The sequence below is a fragment of the Protopterus annectens genome, chromosome 4.part0 (assembly GCF_019279795.1).
Source record: "Protopterus annectens isolate FY-2018-M chromosome 4.part0, PAN1.0, whole genome shotgun sequence".
NCBI classification, from domain to species: domain Eukaryota; kingdom Metazoa; phylum Chordata; order Ceratodontiformes; family Protopteridae; genus Protopterus; species Protopterus annectens.
Window position 1 is genome coordinate 976,061,353 of NC_056733.1, and position 14,196 is coordinate 976,075,548.

Consider the following 14,196-nt stretch of genomic DNA (forward strand, 5'->3'; position numbering starts at 1 on the left):
TCTTGTTTGGCCAGTTATAAAATCAATTTAAGAGATACAATTTGCGAGTACCGGGGTTGCCTCAATCTATCCCTGAGACGGATATCAGAGACAGTTATTATGGATTTAATCTTAAATATTATGCATTTGCCCAAGACATTTAACCATAAATATTAAGAGGAACCATAGAAGTAGGCTCATGTGACACTGCCTTCCTTTTAGATGTAGGAGTGCTTGAATAAAAACAGCTGAAATCATGGAGAACTGCCATGGAGGAAGCATCATTTAATGTTATTGCCAGGTTTCTTAAAGGAACTATAATCACTATGGAAAATAGTTACACATATAAAATCCCGAGTCTGGGGCCTTATAAGCTGAATTAAAGGTATCCAAGTAAGCAGGTAGAACCAGAGGGACAGCCGAAGGGGAGTGAGATTCTACTTGAAGCAGCTCAAAGTACCTCTTTTGGGTGTCAGTCATTTGAAGTAATCTTTCATCTTGGTGATGGTCTCACCAAATGTAATATCCTCAGGTGGAGAATCCCCTTCCACAGACTCATCAGGAGAATAATACTCCTGGGAAGAAGCAATCTGAGATGTATATGAAACAGACTCCTCTGAGGAAGAAAAGGAAGAATCATGCTCTTCCTCCCTATCTTGAGAGGTCATGGGTGGGAGGGAAGAGGCAGATGCAGGCCTAGGGCTCAGTAAAGGCAAGAGTAGTGGAGGCTGAGGCTGAAGGCCTAAGGGCCCTAAAGGCCTGCATGAAAGAGGAAGTGAAGGCCTGCCAATCTGGTATGGCTTCTGTAGAGGAGGAAGTATGTTTGGTTTTTTGCTTCTTTTTGGCTGGGGTGGAAGTAGGACTCAGCCTGGCATCAGGTTTTGAAGTTAACATTTCCGAAGTCTGGATCCTGGTTGGAGGTACCACAGAAACTGCTTCCCCCTCGACATCGATGGTAGTAGGTTTCTGGCTAAGCTTTGAGGACATACTGGTCACTGGTTGTGCAACGGCTTCCTCAAGGGATGCAACTGAAGTCGACGGATCCACTGAGCGCACCTCAACTCATGAATCGGCAGTTGATGGTGTGTCAGGAAGTGGAGAGGCAGGTGAAGAAGGCCTAGGAAACTTGGCCTTCTTGTGTGGAGGTTTGGGTCTGGCCTGCAATGCAGGATCCATTCTAAGGGCTAACCGTTTAAGGTGCTGGTTTTCTAGCTAGAGGTTTAAAGCAGCCAGATGGCTGTGTATGGTCTTTGGCACAAATGACTGACAAATTGACCAGGAGGAATGATCGTGTTCCCGGCCTAAGAAAAAAAACACACCTATCATGGGCTTCTTTATGGGGTATCTGGCACCTGCATTGGCACTTTCCCTTTTTACCTGACATCAGCTAAAGGCTACAACAACCAAACCTAAGCAATAACAATCTGCAAAACAAGAAAAACAGAAACCCAACGGGTTACTTAGATTTACTGATGCGACATCTGTGAAGGAGCGATTGTATGATGCGTAGGTCGTCTGCGGCTGAAATGTTCTGAGGCTTGTGCATGCAGACCTCACATTTAACACCCCTCATTATGGCCTTGCATCTGATGTCCCATGCATGCTGCAACAGCCAAGCTGAAGCTTTTGTATAGGAGCCGATGTACAAGTCGCCTGAGGGCAGGAAATCCCACAACTAGAATACTGCAACATAGGAACAAAAGGACATCTATAATCACTAAGAAAAATAGTTACACATATAAAATCCCATCTCCAGGCATAAAATTAGTATGCTAATATTATTTTATTTATTTATTTAACATTTGTTTACTGGGAAAGTTGACTGGGATATAGCACATTTTCAGTGGAGGCCTGAGGAGAAATGCTCCAGATGCATGCACGATTGCGTTCAGAGCTAACTGATCCACAGCTGATGCCATATCAGTAGCATTACACATCTTCCTTGATCATTTAGAGGGCAAAGACAACTATGTGAGGATGCTGTTCATAGACTTCGTCTCTGCATTTAATATGGTGGTACCTATGCAGCTGATAGAAAAACTGGCACATTTGGGAATCAGTAAACATCTCTGTAACTGGATCCTGGACTTCCTGATTGAGAGACCACACAGGGTGTTTTCAGGTAAGAACACATTCAAGTGCATCACGATTAACACGGGGGTTCCACAGCGATGTGTTCTCAGCCCACCGTTAATTACCATCCTGACCCACGACTGCTATGCTAAGCACAAGTCCAACCACATCATCAAGTTTGCTGATGACACCACAGTCATGAGGCTCCTCATAAGGGAGGATTAAAGGGTGTACAGAGAGGAGATGGCATCTCTGATCAGTTAGTGCGAGGGGAACAACCTTGGTCTGAATATAAGCAAGACCAAAGAGATTATCATTGACTTCAGGAAAAGTAGAACAAACCACCCAGTGCTCAGGATCAATGGTGAGAGTGTGGAGGGTATGAAATTCCTGGGTGTAAACATATCAGAGGATCTCTCGTGGTCAGGAAACACCAGACAACTGGTCAAGAAAGTGGACGAGTGCCTCCACTTTTAAGAAGGACGAAGAAATCTAAGCTTCCTCCGACATTCTCTCCACCTTCTGTAGAGGTGCAATAGAGACCATCCTCACCTGCAACTTCACAGGGTGGTTTGGAAGCTGCACAGTTACAGAAAGGAAGGCGTTACACTGAGTGGTGAGGGCTGCAGAGAAGGTAACAGGTTCCAGTCTTCCATCGATACAACATCTTTATTCTGCAAGAAGCATCCGAAAGGCCATCAAAATAATACAGAACAACACGCATCCTGCGCATGGACTGTTGAAGCATCTGGTACTGGGCAGGAGATATCGCAGCATCCGCTGCAGGACTACAAGATTCAGTACAGTTTCTATCCTACAGTGATTAGACTTCTGAACTCAGGCACTAGTCCCAGGGGTCTAGACAAATAATAAGTCAATTTTTATTTATTTGTGCAATATATACTTCCATCTATTCCAAATAAGTCCAATATTTATTTATTATATCCATAGTCAGTATTATTTAACTCAGTCAAGTGCAATATTAGACAAATAACTTGGGCATTTCAATCTCTAGTGTATTTCGAATTACTTTAAATAGGGTAGTTCATTTACCTCAGGGGAGAGTATTGTTTTCGTATACGAGTGTTTGTAAATATCTCTGCTCTTTCTTGTGTGTATTGGGAGTAGTACTGTAGTTGTTAGTTATGTTTATTCCTTTACTTGTATGTGTTGTTTCACTTTCCTTTGTAATCTCAAGAATTGAGTTGATGTACGGAATTTCATTTAGGCTATACGTGTTAGTTCTAAATGACAATAAAGTTTACTTTGACGTTAACAAAAAAAACCCTATAAGAAATGCAAAAGAGGTCGAACTACTGAAATAAATAAGCTGGACAGACAAATTGAACATAGTGTGAGATGCAGTCAATGAAAAAATGCAAAAAAATTATACAAAGATATTGAGCAGAATAGGAAAACATTTTATAGCTATATAAGATGTGGTACGAGTAGACAGAGAAATTGATAAACTGTGTAAATTGTAAAATGTATTCTTAGACACAACAGATTATACACATAAAACAAAGACCCAGGCAGTTATCCAGCAGCACATAAACAGAAAATAAATAAAACCAAAAAATGTGCTGTAAACGGCAACAGGTAATACTAAGATAAAACTTTAATGAAATAAAGTAAAAACAGTGGTAAGCACTTTAGTAGTAACACTACTTCCTCAGACCATACTCATAAGAACAAGATCTTGATTTAAATACATATAATGAACTATCAACCAATAAACTAAATCATAAGAATCATATGACCACTTATCCAAGACTCACATAATATGGTGTCCTTGCTTTTAATTTAGGTTTTAAAGAGACCTCGTAACTTATCCCTCCCTCTTTATCTGCTTGTAAATGAAAAATCCAAAATAGTTCCTTTTCTTCAGTGGCATTACATACATCACCCACCGTGATATTATTTTTTATATTCTCTATAACCTCAAATTTAAAACTGTCTGATCATTATCTGTTATATGTTTGGACAGAGAATTATTAGCATTTCTTTGCCTCGTGGCCCTACTATGTTCCCTTATCCTTTCCATCAAACTACGGTTAGTCTTTCCCGCATAACATTTATGACAAATTACACATTGTGCTAAATAAATTAAGTTTCTAGTTTCGCATGTTGCAAAAACTAAATTCATATTTCCGATGTGTAAAAGGTTGTATAAAGTCACTGTTAGTATCTATTAAATAACAAAAAACTGCGTTCGTTGTATGGGTATGTGCCTATAACTGAATTAATATCATAGTTACTTGCACTGGTATTATAACACAGTAACCTTTTCAACATCTTTTTATTCCTAAAAACAAAATTAGGAGATGTCCCTATTGTACTATTAATCTGAGAATCTCAGGTCAAAATGAGACAATTCCTTTTAATTACTTTGCATACCAGCTTAATATTGCTAGAATATGTTAAATTCACAGTTGGTCCTTTTATATAAAATCTGTTGGCTTCCTTTTTAACAACTTGCTGTTTACTTGAAAAGTAGGGGGCCGCTCTATCATTACATAATGTCATTACTTCCTGTATCCCTTTTTCTAAATCTGTATTCTTATAACCTCAGCATAAGTTCATTTTTCATCACATTCATTTCATCTTTAAATTTATTATCTAAATTGGTCAAACAAGAAATCCTCATAACTTGTCCCTTAATAAAATTTCTATATATATGTGGTGGATGGCGACTGCTTCTATGCAGAATATGATTAGTATGGCAGCTTTTTCTGTACCTAGTAGTGACTATATCATTAGATATATTTACCAAATATTATGCAAAGCAGTTTGCCTCCACAAAGGGGGTGATAAATTGTTCTAGTGATAACCAGGTAACCTCGCATACTACAATCAAATTAGATTACAATGGAAACAAACAATGCAAACTAGATCCAAACAACAGACGAGGAGAAGATGGAATTAGTAACAATGATCAGAGAACACCTTAGCATGACTTTACAACTCCGTTATATATGTATTTACTAGGTCATATAAATGTGAGGGAGATTGGAGACATGCACTTGTTAAATGTGTATTTAAGGGAAAGGGGAGAACAACAAACCCAGAGGCATACAGACCCATAAGTTTCTTTCATGTTGTGGAAAAATAATCGATAAGGTTATACTAGATAAATTATTCTCAGACTTGGAAAGGTTGGGACTTGAAACCATGTATCAGCTTGCATATATTTATTACCACCTGCAACATAATGCTCTATAACAATATAATAACAGCCTTAAATGAAAAAAAAATTACCTGTGATGTAATCTCTATAGATTTAAATTCAGCATTTGATAGGGTCATACACAAAACAGTGATCAATCGATTGGACCAATTAAGTATTGATGTACTCTGGATAAGATGGATAGCTACATGGGTTACAAATAACACATGGCACGTATTGTACTGCATCTGGACAGGTGAAATGAAAGGTTATGGTCAGGGTGCCCCACAGGGCCCTATCCTGGGCTCATACTTGTTCAGGTTGTATCCTCAGATCTATCCTTTTCATCTGAGGTGTCCTACAGTATGTGTGCAGAGGATTTAAAAAGGATAAATTGATTACATGTGTTACAGATAGGGCATGGCTGCAAAAGAACTTGACCAAATTGACCACTTGGGCCGAGGAGAATAATATGCCGATAAATACATCAAAAACTTAGCAGATGAGATTTGGAAGACATAAATTGAAAGGCGAATATTTAATACAGCACACAGTGATTGAAACTATAGACTCATTTAAGGACCTGGGTTTATGGGTAGATCCAGCTATGAGTTTTTCTGATCATATTAACCTATTGGTTTATGACAGCTACAAAATTCTATGTTGTATAAAAAGATTTATAAAGTCTAGGAAATCAGAAATAATGAAGTCATTGTTTGTTATATTAGACCCAAAGCTGAGTATGGAATAACAGTATGAAAACCTTATAAGAAAAAGTACAGTTTTGTACCTACCATAAATGTAGATGTCCGATAGACATGCAACTGCAGTCATAACATGTGGGTTGTCCTGCCTCAGGCAGCCCTCGGTTGGTTGTCCTGCCTCAGGCAGCCCTCGGTCGGCCGGATTCCAAAGTCTGGGTCCAACGTCGGCTGATGTCGCATTTCTCTCCGACGTCAGAGCGGCTGGAGTACATAAGCATCAGCCGACGCCATTTTCTTCAGTGTTTCTTGCCCCAGATGCCAGGTGCCCTCCAAGGAAGGCTGTAATCAAATTGGAAGACAAAAACAGGATTCCAGACAAATAAATGAGCAATAAAACAAATACACCATAACAGATATCCCCAGCTAAGAGTAACAGGGATAGAGAGGGCTATGGAGGGAGGGAAAATCCGACTGCAGTTGCATGTCTATCGGACATCTACATTTATGGTAGGTACAAAACTGTACTATGTCCTTCAAGAATGCAACTGCAGTCATAACATGTGGGTAGAATACCATAGCTTAGCTGGGGGAGGAGGAATGCTCTAGGGAAAAGATGGTGTGGCAATCAAACCCTGCAGGACTGCCGAAGCAAAGGCTGCTCTGGATCTGGAGTATAGAGGGAGATTGTAGTGTTTGGAGAATGTATGCACGGAGCTCCATGTAGCAGCTTCTAGAATGTCCTTAGTAGGCACCCCTCTTAAGAATGCTGTAGAGGTGGCTGTAGCTCTGGTGGAATGTGGTCTGACATTGGCTGGAACAGTCTTTCCATGAAAGGAATAACAGAATCTGATGCAATGTCCAATCCATTTTGAAATAGTCTGTTTTGAAATTGCTTTTCCTTGGACTGCAGGGCGTAAGCTACAAAAAGTTGTTCAGACTTCCTACTGGCCTTGGTTCTGTCCAGGTAGTATCGAAGTTGTCTGTGAATGTCCAAGGTATGCAACAGTCTTTCCCCCTTATTCTCAGGATTGGGGAAGAAAGCAGGCAGATGAATGGCTTGATTTAAAGAAACCCTAGATACCACCTTTGGCATAAAAGTAGGGTTGGTCCTTAATGAAACCCTGTCTCTGTGAAAAATTATGAACGGTGGTATTGCCATTAGGGCCTGTAGTTCTGAAACCCTTCTTGCTGAGGTAATTGCCAACAGGAAAGCTGTCTTCCATGAGAGAAATTGCAAGTCAACTGAAGCTGCTGGCTCAAATGGAGGTAGAGTCAGTTTTTCTAAGACAAAATTGAGGTCCCAGGCTGGCACTGGGGCCTTTCTTGGTGGCTTAATGTTCTTGATTCCCCTGAGGAATTGCCTTAGCAAAGGGTGTGAAAAAACTGGAGGATCAGTGTTGTATCTAGCTGAAATAGCTGATGCATGTATCTTTATGGAAGAATATGAGAGGCCGTTCTTTAGCATATCTGCCAAATATTCCAAGATGAGTGGGATGTTCAACAATGATGCATCATGTCCTTTGCTGGTATTCCAATTGCTGAATCTTTTCCACTTTGCTAAGTAAACCTTTCTGGTGGATGGTCTTCGAGCCTCTGTTAGTATCCGCTGAACTTCCTTGGAGAGAGATAGGTTGAAGTTATTTATGGGATCTCCCATGCTGTTAGCTGCAGTGTCTGAAGGTTTGGATGCACTGCTTTGAAATTGTGTTGAGTCAAAAGTAGAGGCCATTGGGGAAGGGCCCACCTCCTGGTGTGACATATGCTCCGTAGTAGTGGGTACCAGTGTTGTCTTGGCCAGTCCGGAGCTATCATGATTCCCTTGGGTCTCTCTGCTTTGATCTTTAGTAATACTGAGGTCATCAGTGGCAGAGGTGGGAATGCATAGATTGTTAGGAAGTTCCAGTTGAATGAGAGAGCATCTATTTTCCAAGCTTTTGGATGGTATGTCCTTGTGCAGAATTTTGGTAGAAGATGGTTGAGGTGGGAGGCAAATAGGTCCACTTCTGGCCTGCCCCATGTCGAAGTGAGTTGTGTGAAGACCTTCGGATGTAACCTCCACTCGTGTGGATCTGTGAAATTCCTGCTGAGGCTGTCCGCCAACACATTGTCTTTGCCTGGAACAAACTGGGATTGTAACTGGATGTTTAGGCTCAGTGATTTTTCCCAAAGATGCATTGTCAGTCTGCAAAGGGGGTAAGAGTGGGTACCCCCTTGCTTGTTTATGTACCACATCACAGTGGTGTTGTCTGTCCGTATCAGTAAATGGCCTTGCTGAAGTTGGTGTTGAAAATCCTGGATGGCATGCATTACTGCCAGCATTTCCTTTTGGTTTATATGCAGATGTGTTTCCTTTGGAGACCATTGTCCTTGTATACATCTGCCTTCCATGTGCGCCCCCCATCCAAGGTCTGAGGCGTCTGTGGTCATGGTCTGTGTTATCTGTGGTTTTTTGAATGACATACCTGTGTTTACCTGGCTCACCGAGGCCCACCATAGGAATTCCTTTTATAGGCATGGAATGAGCGGTATGATTGTCTCCAAGTTGTTGCTGTGTTGAGACCAAATGCTTTTTAGGTACCATTGAAGCTTTCTCATGTGTAGTCTTGCTAATGGAACCAGGAGAATGCAGGATGCCATGTAACCCAGGGCCTGTAGGAATCTCCTTGCAGTCATCTGGGTAAGTTTTGCTAAACCTTTGAAGTAATGAGTTAACTTCTCTTGCTTGTCTTCTGTCAGGTAAGCCATTTGAGAGGCTGTGTCTAGTTTGGCTCCTAAGAAGAGTATTTGCTGGGATGGCTGCAGTCTTGACTTTTGAAAGTTGACTGTGTATCCCAGAGCTTGAAGTAATTGTATGACATAGTCCAAATTTCTTGTCAACATCAATTTGTCGTCCGCTTGTATGAGGCAGTCGTCCAGGTACGGGTAAATTTGTATCCCCTGGAGCCTGCAATGAGCAATTACTGAAGCCAGGCATTTTGTGAATACTCTGGGCGCAGTAGATAAGCCAAATGGCAATGCTGAGAATTGATAATGCTCTGGCCCTGCAAGAAATCTGAGGTATCTTCTACAGCTGTGTCTGATAGGGACATGCAGGTATGCCTCCTTGAGGTCCAGAGTAATCAGCCAAGACCCCTTGCCCAGCATGGGAAGGAGTTGCTGTAGAGTCAGCATTTTGAACTTTGGTACTATTAGAAAGGTGTTTAATGCAGACAAGTCTAGTATTGGTCTCCATTGAGATTCTTTTCTTGGAACAAGGAACAGTCTTGAGTAAAACCCCTGGTCTTGTTCTTGTTGTGGAACTTTTTCTATTGCTTTCATCCGAGTCAGCAGAGTGATTTGCTTGATAGCCTCTGCCCTCTGGTTTTGTGGTAGGTTTGGCATGCCTTGTTTTCTTGGCAAGGTATGAAAGTGGAACCTGTACCCTCGGTCTATAATGTCCAAAATCCATTTGTCCTTTGTCAGTCTGTGCCAATTTTCTGCAAACAGAGATAATTTCCCGCCCAAGGGAGATTCTATTTGTTCCCTGGTAGGCGGAAGTAGAGGAAAGTCATTGAGATTGTGGCTGTGGGGCAGGTGAAACCCCTGCGTCACTTCTTTGGTTTCCTGGCTGCCATTGTCGTCCCCTGTAAGGGCCTCTGTATTGGCCTCTTCCTCGGCCACGTCTGTTTTTACCCCTTTGAAACTTTTCTGGATTAGGAAAGGACCAGTTTTTTGAAGGCCAATTCCTACTGAATCTGGGGGGCTGAACCTGGAGAAAATCTTTCACCGTCTGAACTGATTTTGCTTTTTCTTCGATGGTCTTTAACACATCCTTAGCATTATCACCAAAAAGCTTGTTCTTTTCGAAAGGTGCATCCAGAAGTTTTGCCTTTACATGATCTGGTAGAGGTTGATCTTTTAACCATGCATGTCTACGAATGACTGCCCCTGTCATAGCTGCCCTACATGAAGCTTCCAGTGCATCATATCCACACTGCAGGAAGTGATTGCTTACTTGTTGAGTGTTATGTATAGCTTCCTGCAAAGCCTTCCTGTCCAAAGGATCAGGAGTGGCCAATGTTTTTTGTAAATCTTCTAACAGAAAATCCTGATATTGTAACATATGAAAAAGGCAATTCAAAGCTCTCATGGACAAAGTAGTGGAGGTGTAAACCTTTTTACCCCATCTCTCTAAAGACCTAGCTTCCCTGTTGGAGGGCAATGGATTTTTAGAGGTGGAAGCGGAAACTCCTTTAGGCCCCTGTGAAATAGTTTCCAAATCAGCAGTATGGGCTCTGAATAAATGGGAATGAGATTCTGGGACCCTGTAATACCTGTCTGGCTTGGCTGGAGCAGGAGGAAGAGAATCAGGGGTAGCACTAGAGTCAGAATATAAATCATCCAAAACATCAAGTACAGGAGGGATAGCTAAGGGCCTGTGCTGGGGCTTCTTAAGGAAAGTCCTAAGGCATTTTCTGGAATCAGAATAATCCTGTCCCTGCCACTTGAAATGTTCCCTCATGGTATGCAGAACTTCCCCAAAAGAAATATCCTCAGGAGGGGAGGCCGAGGGGATAGAATCTTCTGCATCCGAGTCCTCATAGGTCTGGAAGAGCTCTTCCTGGCTATCAGAGTGGACAGAGCCCTCAGAATCTTCATCTGAAGGAGTAGGGTCAGAGGGTTCAACCCTGGGCCTTTTATCAGAAGGAGGCTGGGATCCTCTCTCAGGATGGGCCTGTGAACCTCTAATCATAGAAATTAAGTCAGCAGCCATGGACATAATTTGTGTCTCTGGAGTAGGCTGAGGTAAGGTTTTAGTAGTAAGATGCTTTGTTTTGCTGGCTGCCTTAGCTCTAGTGTAGGCCTTAATAGACATGGCCATAGGAGGCCTGGCAGCTCCACGTGCAGGAGTGACCTTGTCTACAGCAATGGTCTCGGGCATTTCCTCGGTTTCGGTATCCGTAGGAAAATTGATAACTGGCGTCGGAGTGATGTCCGGAATCAGAGTCGTTGGTAATGTGGTGTCTTTGGTTCGGAGCGGTGGAGAGACCGTCTCAGAGGGAACCGGAGCACTCATGCTAGGTTTTGGCGTGGAGTCGGAGGTAGACGAGGGCTGAGGATGTCGGTCCCGGTCTTTTCGCTTCTTGGGAGTTTGCGATGTCGGAAGTTCCGACGGCATGGTGTAAGCAAATTTATCACCAAAAAAAATCTTCAGCGAACTCCGCCCGGCACCTAAGAGTGCGCTTGTTGAAGCGAGCACAGGCTACACAGGCCGAGACATCGTGGTCTGGGCCAAGGCAAGGAAGACAGTAAGAGTGGAAATCCTTATGAGGTATTTGTTTACCACAAGAAAGACAATTGTTAACTTTTTCAGTAATTTCTGACATCGGCTGAGGCAAGAAAAGGTCCCCAACGGGGTACTTAGCTTTTTTGATGACTTCGGAATCGAAGAATACAGGAGCTGACCGACCGGCACTTGCGAACTGCTTCTGCTTCGGGCACCGCGCGGCAAGAAAGACTGAAGAAAATGGCGTCGGCTGATGCTTATGTACTCCAGCCGCTCTGACGTCGGAGAGAAATGCAACATCAGCCGACGTCGGACCCAGACTTTGGAATCCGGCCGACCGAGGGCTGCCTGAGGCAGGACAACCGACCGAGGGCTGCCTGAGGCAGGACAACCCACATGTTATGACTGCAGTTGCATTCTTGAAGGACATCAAATATGAGTAAACTGGAACGTGTAGAGCGTAAATATACCATGGGCATCCTTGGATGTGAAAATGTAAGTTATTGTGAAAGACTAAAATAAAAATATTGAAACTTATACAGTGTCTCATAAAGATATTAAAGAGGAGACCTTATTCAGGTATATAGGGCATTTAGAGACAACTACCTCTGGCAATGTTTGGGTTTATCAAAAGGTAGTAAAGAATCATCAGACAACACATGCAGAAAATTCCACAGGATTGAGAAGTGTACTAATCGGTTCTCAGAGAGCAGCTAATGGATGGGACAGATTACCAAATTACATTAAAGCAAGCACTAGCTTAGGTATTTGTAAGAACAGCCAGGACAAGTGTTATGGGAACAACTGTTTAGGCAAATTGGTAGACTAGAAGGATATTATTGCCCATGCTTGAAATATTTGTATGTCTCCATGTTTGAATGTATGTATTTATGTATATATGTATGTTGTTGGTGGGATCGATTTGTGTCCCAACGACTCCCTCATTTGTGGAATAGACTTCCTCTCCATGTCAAGCAGAGTACCTCACTAGCCCTCTTTATGAGGAACCTGGGCGACTGGATGGGAAACAGAAAATGCACCCCTGCGATCCCACCTGCGTCCCTGCTGGACAGGGAAAACAGCTGCTGGCTTTGTGGGATCATGGGTGAAATTCTTGGCTAGGCTTATAAGGGCCTCCGAGCCAATAGCCTAGTATCATCCTATGAACGTATGAACCTATGCATGTACTTAAGTATGTATGTATATAGGTATGTATCCATATATATGCATGAATATATGTATTTACATATGTAGGTTGGTATGAGGTAGGTACGTAGGTATGCACGTATGTATGTATGTTTGTATGTAGGTATGTATGCATGTATATAGGTATGCATGTATACATGTACATATGTAGGTATGTATATATGTAGGTATACATATGTATATAGTATGTAGGGTGGGAGGGTGGCCTAATGGTTAAGGTGTTTGCCTTACAAACACAAGGTGCAGGGTTTGAGTCTCACAAGGGACAATTGGCTAGGCTTAAAATGGCTCACAAGGGCAGTTAGCTTAGTACCAATCTATGAACCTATGAACCTATGTGTGTATGTACATATGTATGTAGGTATGTATGTATGTACATAGGTATGCAAGTATGTATGTATGTAAGAATGCATGTATTTGTGTATGCATGTAGGTATGTATGTATAAATATAGGTATGCATGCATGTATATATGAATGTATGTATTTATGTATGTAGACAGGTATGTATGTATGTACGTATGTATGTAGGCATGTATGGATTTATGTATGTATGTGTGTGTGTATGTGTGTGTGTGTGTGTGTGTGTGTGTGTGTGTGTGTGTGTGTGTGTGTGTGTGTGTGTGTGTGTGTGTGTGTGTGTGTGTGTGTGTGTGTGTATGTGTGTGCGCATGTGTGCATGTGTGCGTGTATGTGTGTATGTATGTATTTATGTGTGAATGTATGTAGGTATGTATGCATTTAGGTATGTATGTATGTACGTATGTATGTATGTATGTATGTACGTAGGGGGTCTACATCAGTTCATCAAAGATTCACTTCAGCAAACCTGATTTCATCGACCCCAAACCATCAAATTTCACTTCCGCGAATGTTCACGTCAAAAAAAGATTTTACCAGAGAAAGAAAGCACTTGGCCAACACCACAACAGAACACACACCGCAGTATGTCAAACCCATCCAAGTGGGGGGGCCTGTGCCCCCCACACATCCCCTAGCTATATATATAGCAATTCCAAGATCGCACTACAGTAGGGAAAAGGGCAAAGTTGTGCTGTTGTCCAACTGCTTCCTTTCCCTACTTAAATCTTTCATGGATGTGAACATTTGCAGAAGTGAAGTTCGGTGGTTTGGGGTCGATAAAGTCAGGTTCTCTGAAGTGTATCTTTGATGAACTGATATAGATAGGTATGTATGTATGTATGTATGTATGTGTTTGCATATATGTATGTACGTACATATATATGCAGATATGTAGGTATGCACGTATGCATGTTTGCAGGAATGCAACAATGGGGTTGAATATTTAACTTCATAATTAAAATATGACAGAAAATGTGGGCATAAACAAAGACAGCTTGCTGTACATAGTCACTGTTTCTCCATATTTCAGGTTAAAATATATCTTAAGGTTAAAAGTCAGATGCAGTGAAAAAGTAAGCTGTGCTCAGAAGCAGCATTCGACATTGCCTTTAATGCACTCTAGAAACAGAGCATTTTGAATATTATATCAGTGCTCTTTGAATGTTATCTCTTGTTATTTTAAAAGTTAATCATTTAGTTAGGAATTTATCCACCTAATACATTTCCAAATATAACAGTTATTAAATACTGTTAAGTGGGCAGAAAATTATTTAGTTTTGAATGATATTGAAAGAAAACAGACCACAGCTACTGGGATTTTAAGGAAATTCAATGTGATATCTGGGTGGGCTTATAGTTCACAATTATTCTTACCTGCATTTTAAGCTAAAATGTGGGCAGTGATGACTTGAGCATAGAAAAAAATAGTTTAACCTTTCAT

The 14,196-nt window shown here is 41.6% G+C and overlaps 1 protein-coding gene across 2 annotated transcripts in view; it reads right to left on the reverse strand.

Moving 5' to 3' along the window:
• The window catches only part of LOC122799706 (rho GTPase-activating protein 24-like), a 1,273,531-nt gene that overhangs the window by 258,415 nt on the left and 1,000,920 nt on the right, over window positions 1–14,196 (reverse strand). The window lies entirely within an intron of this gene.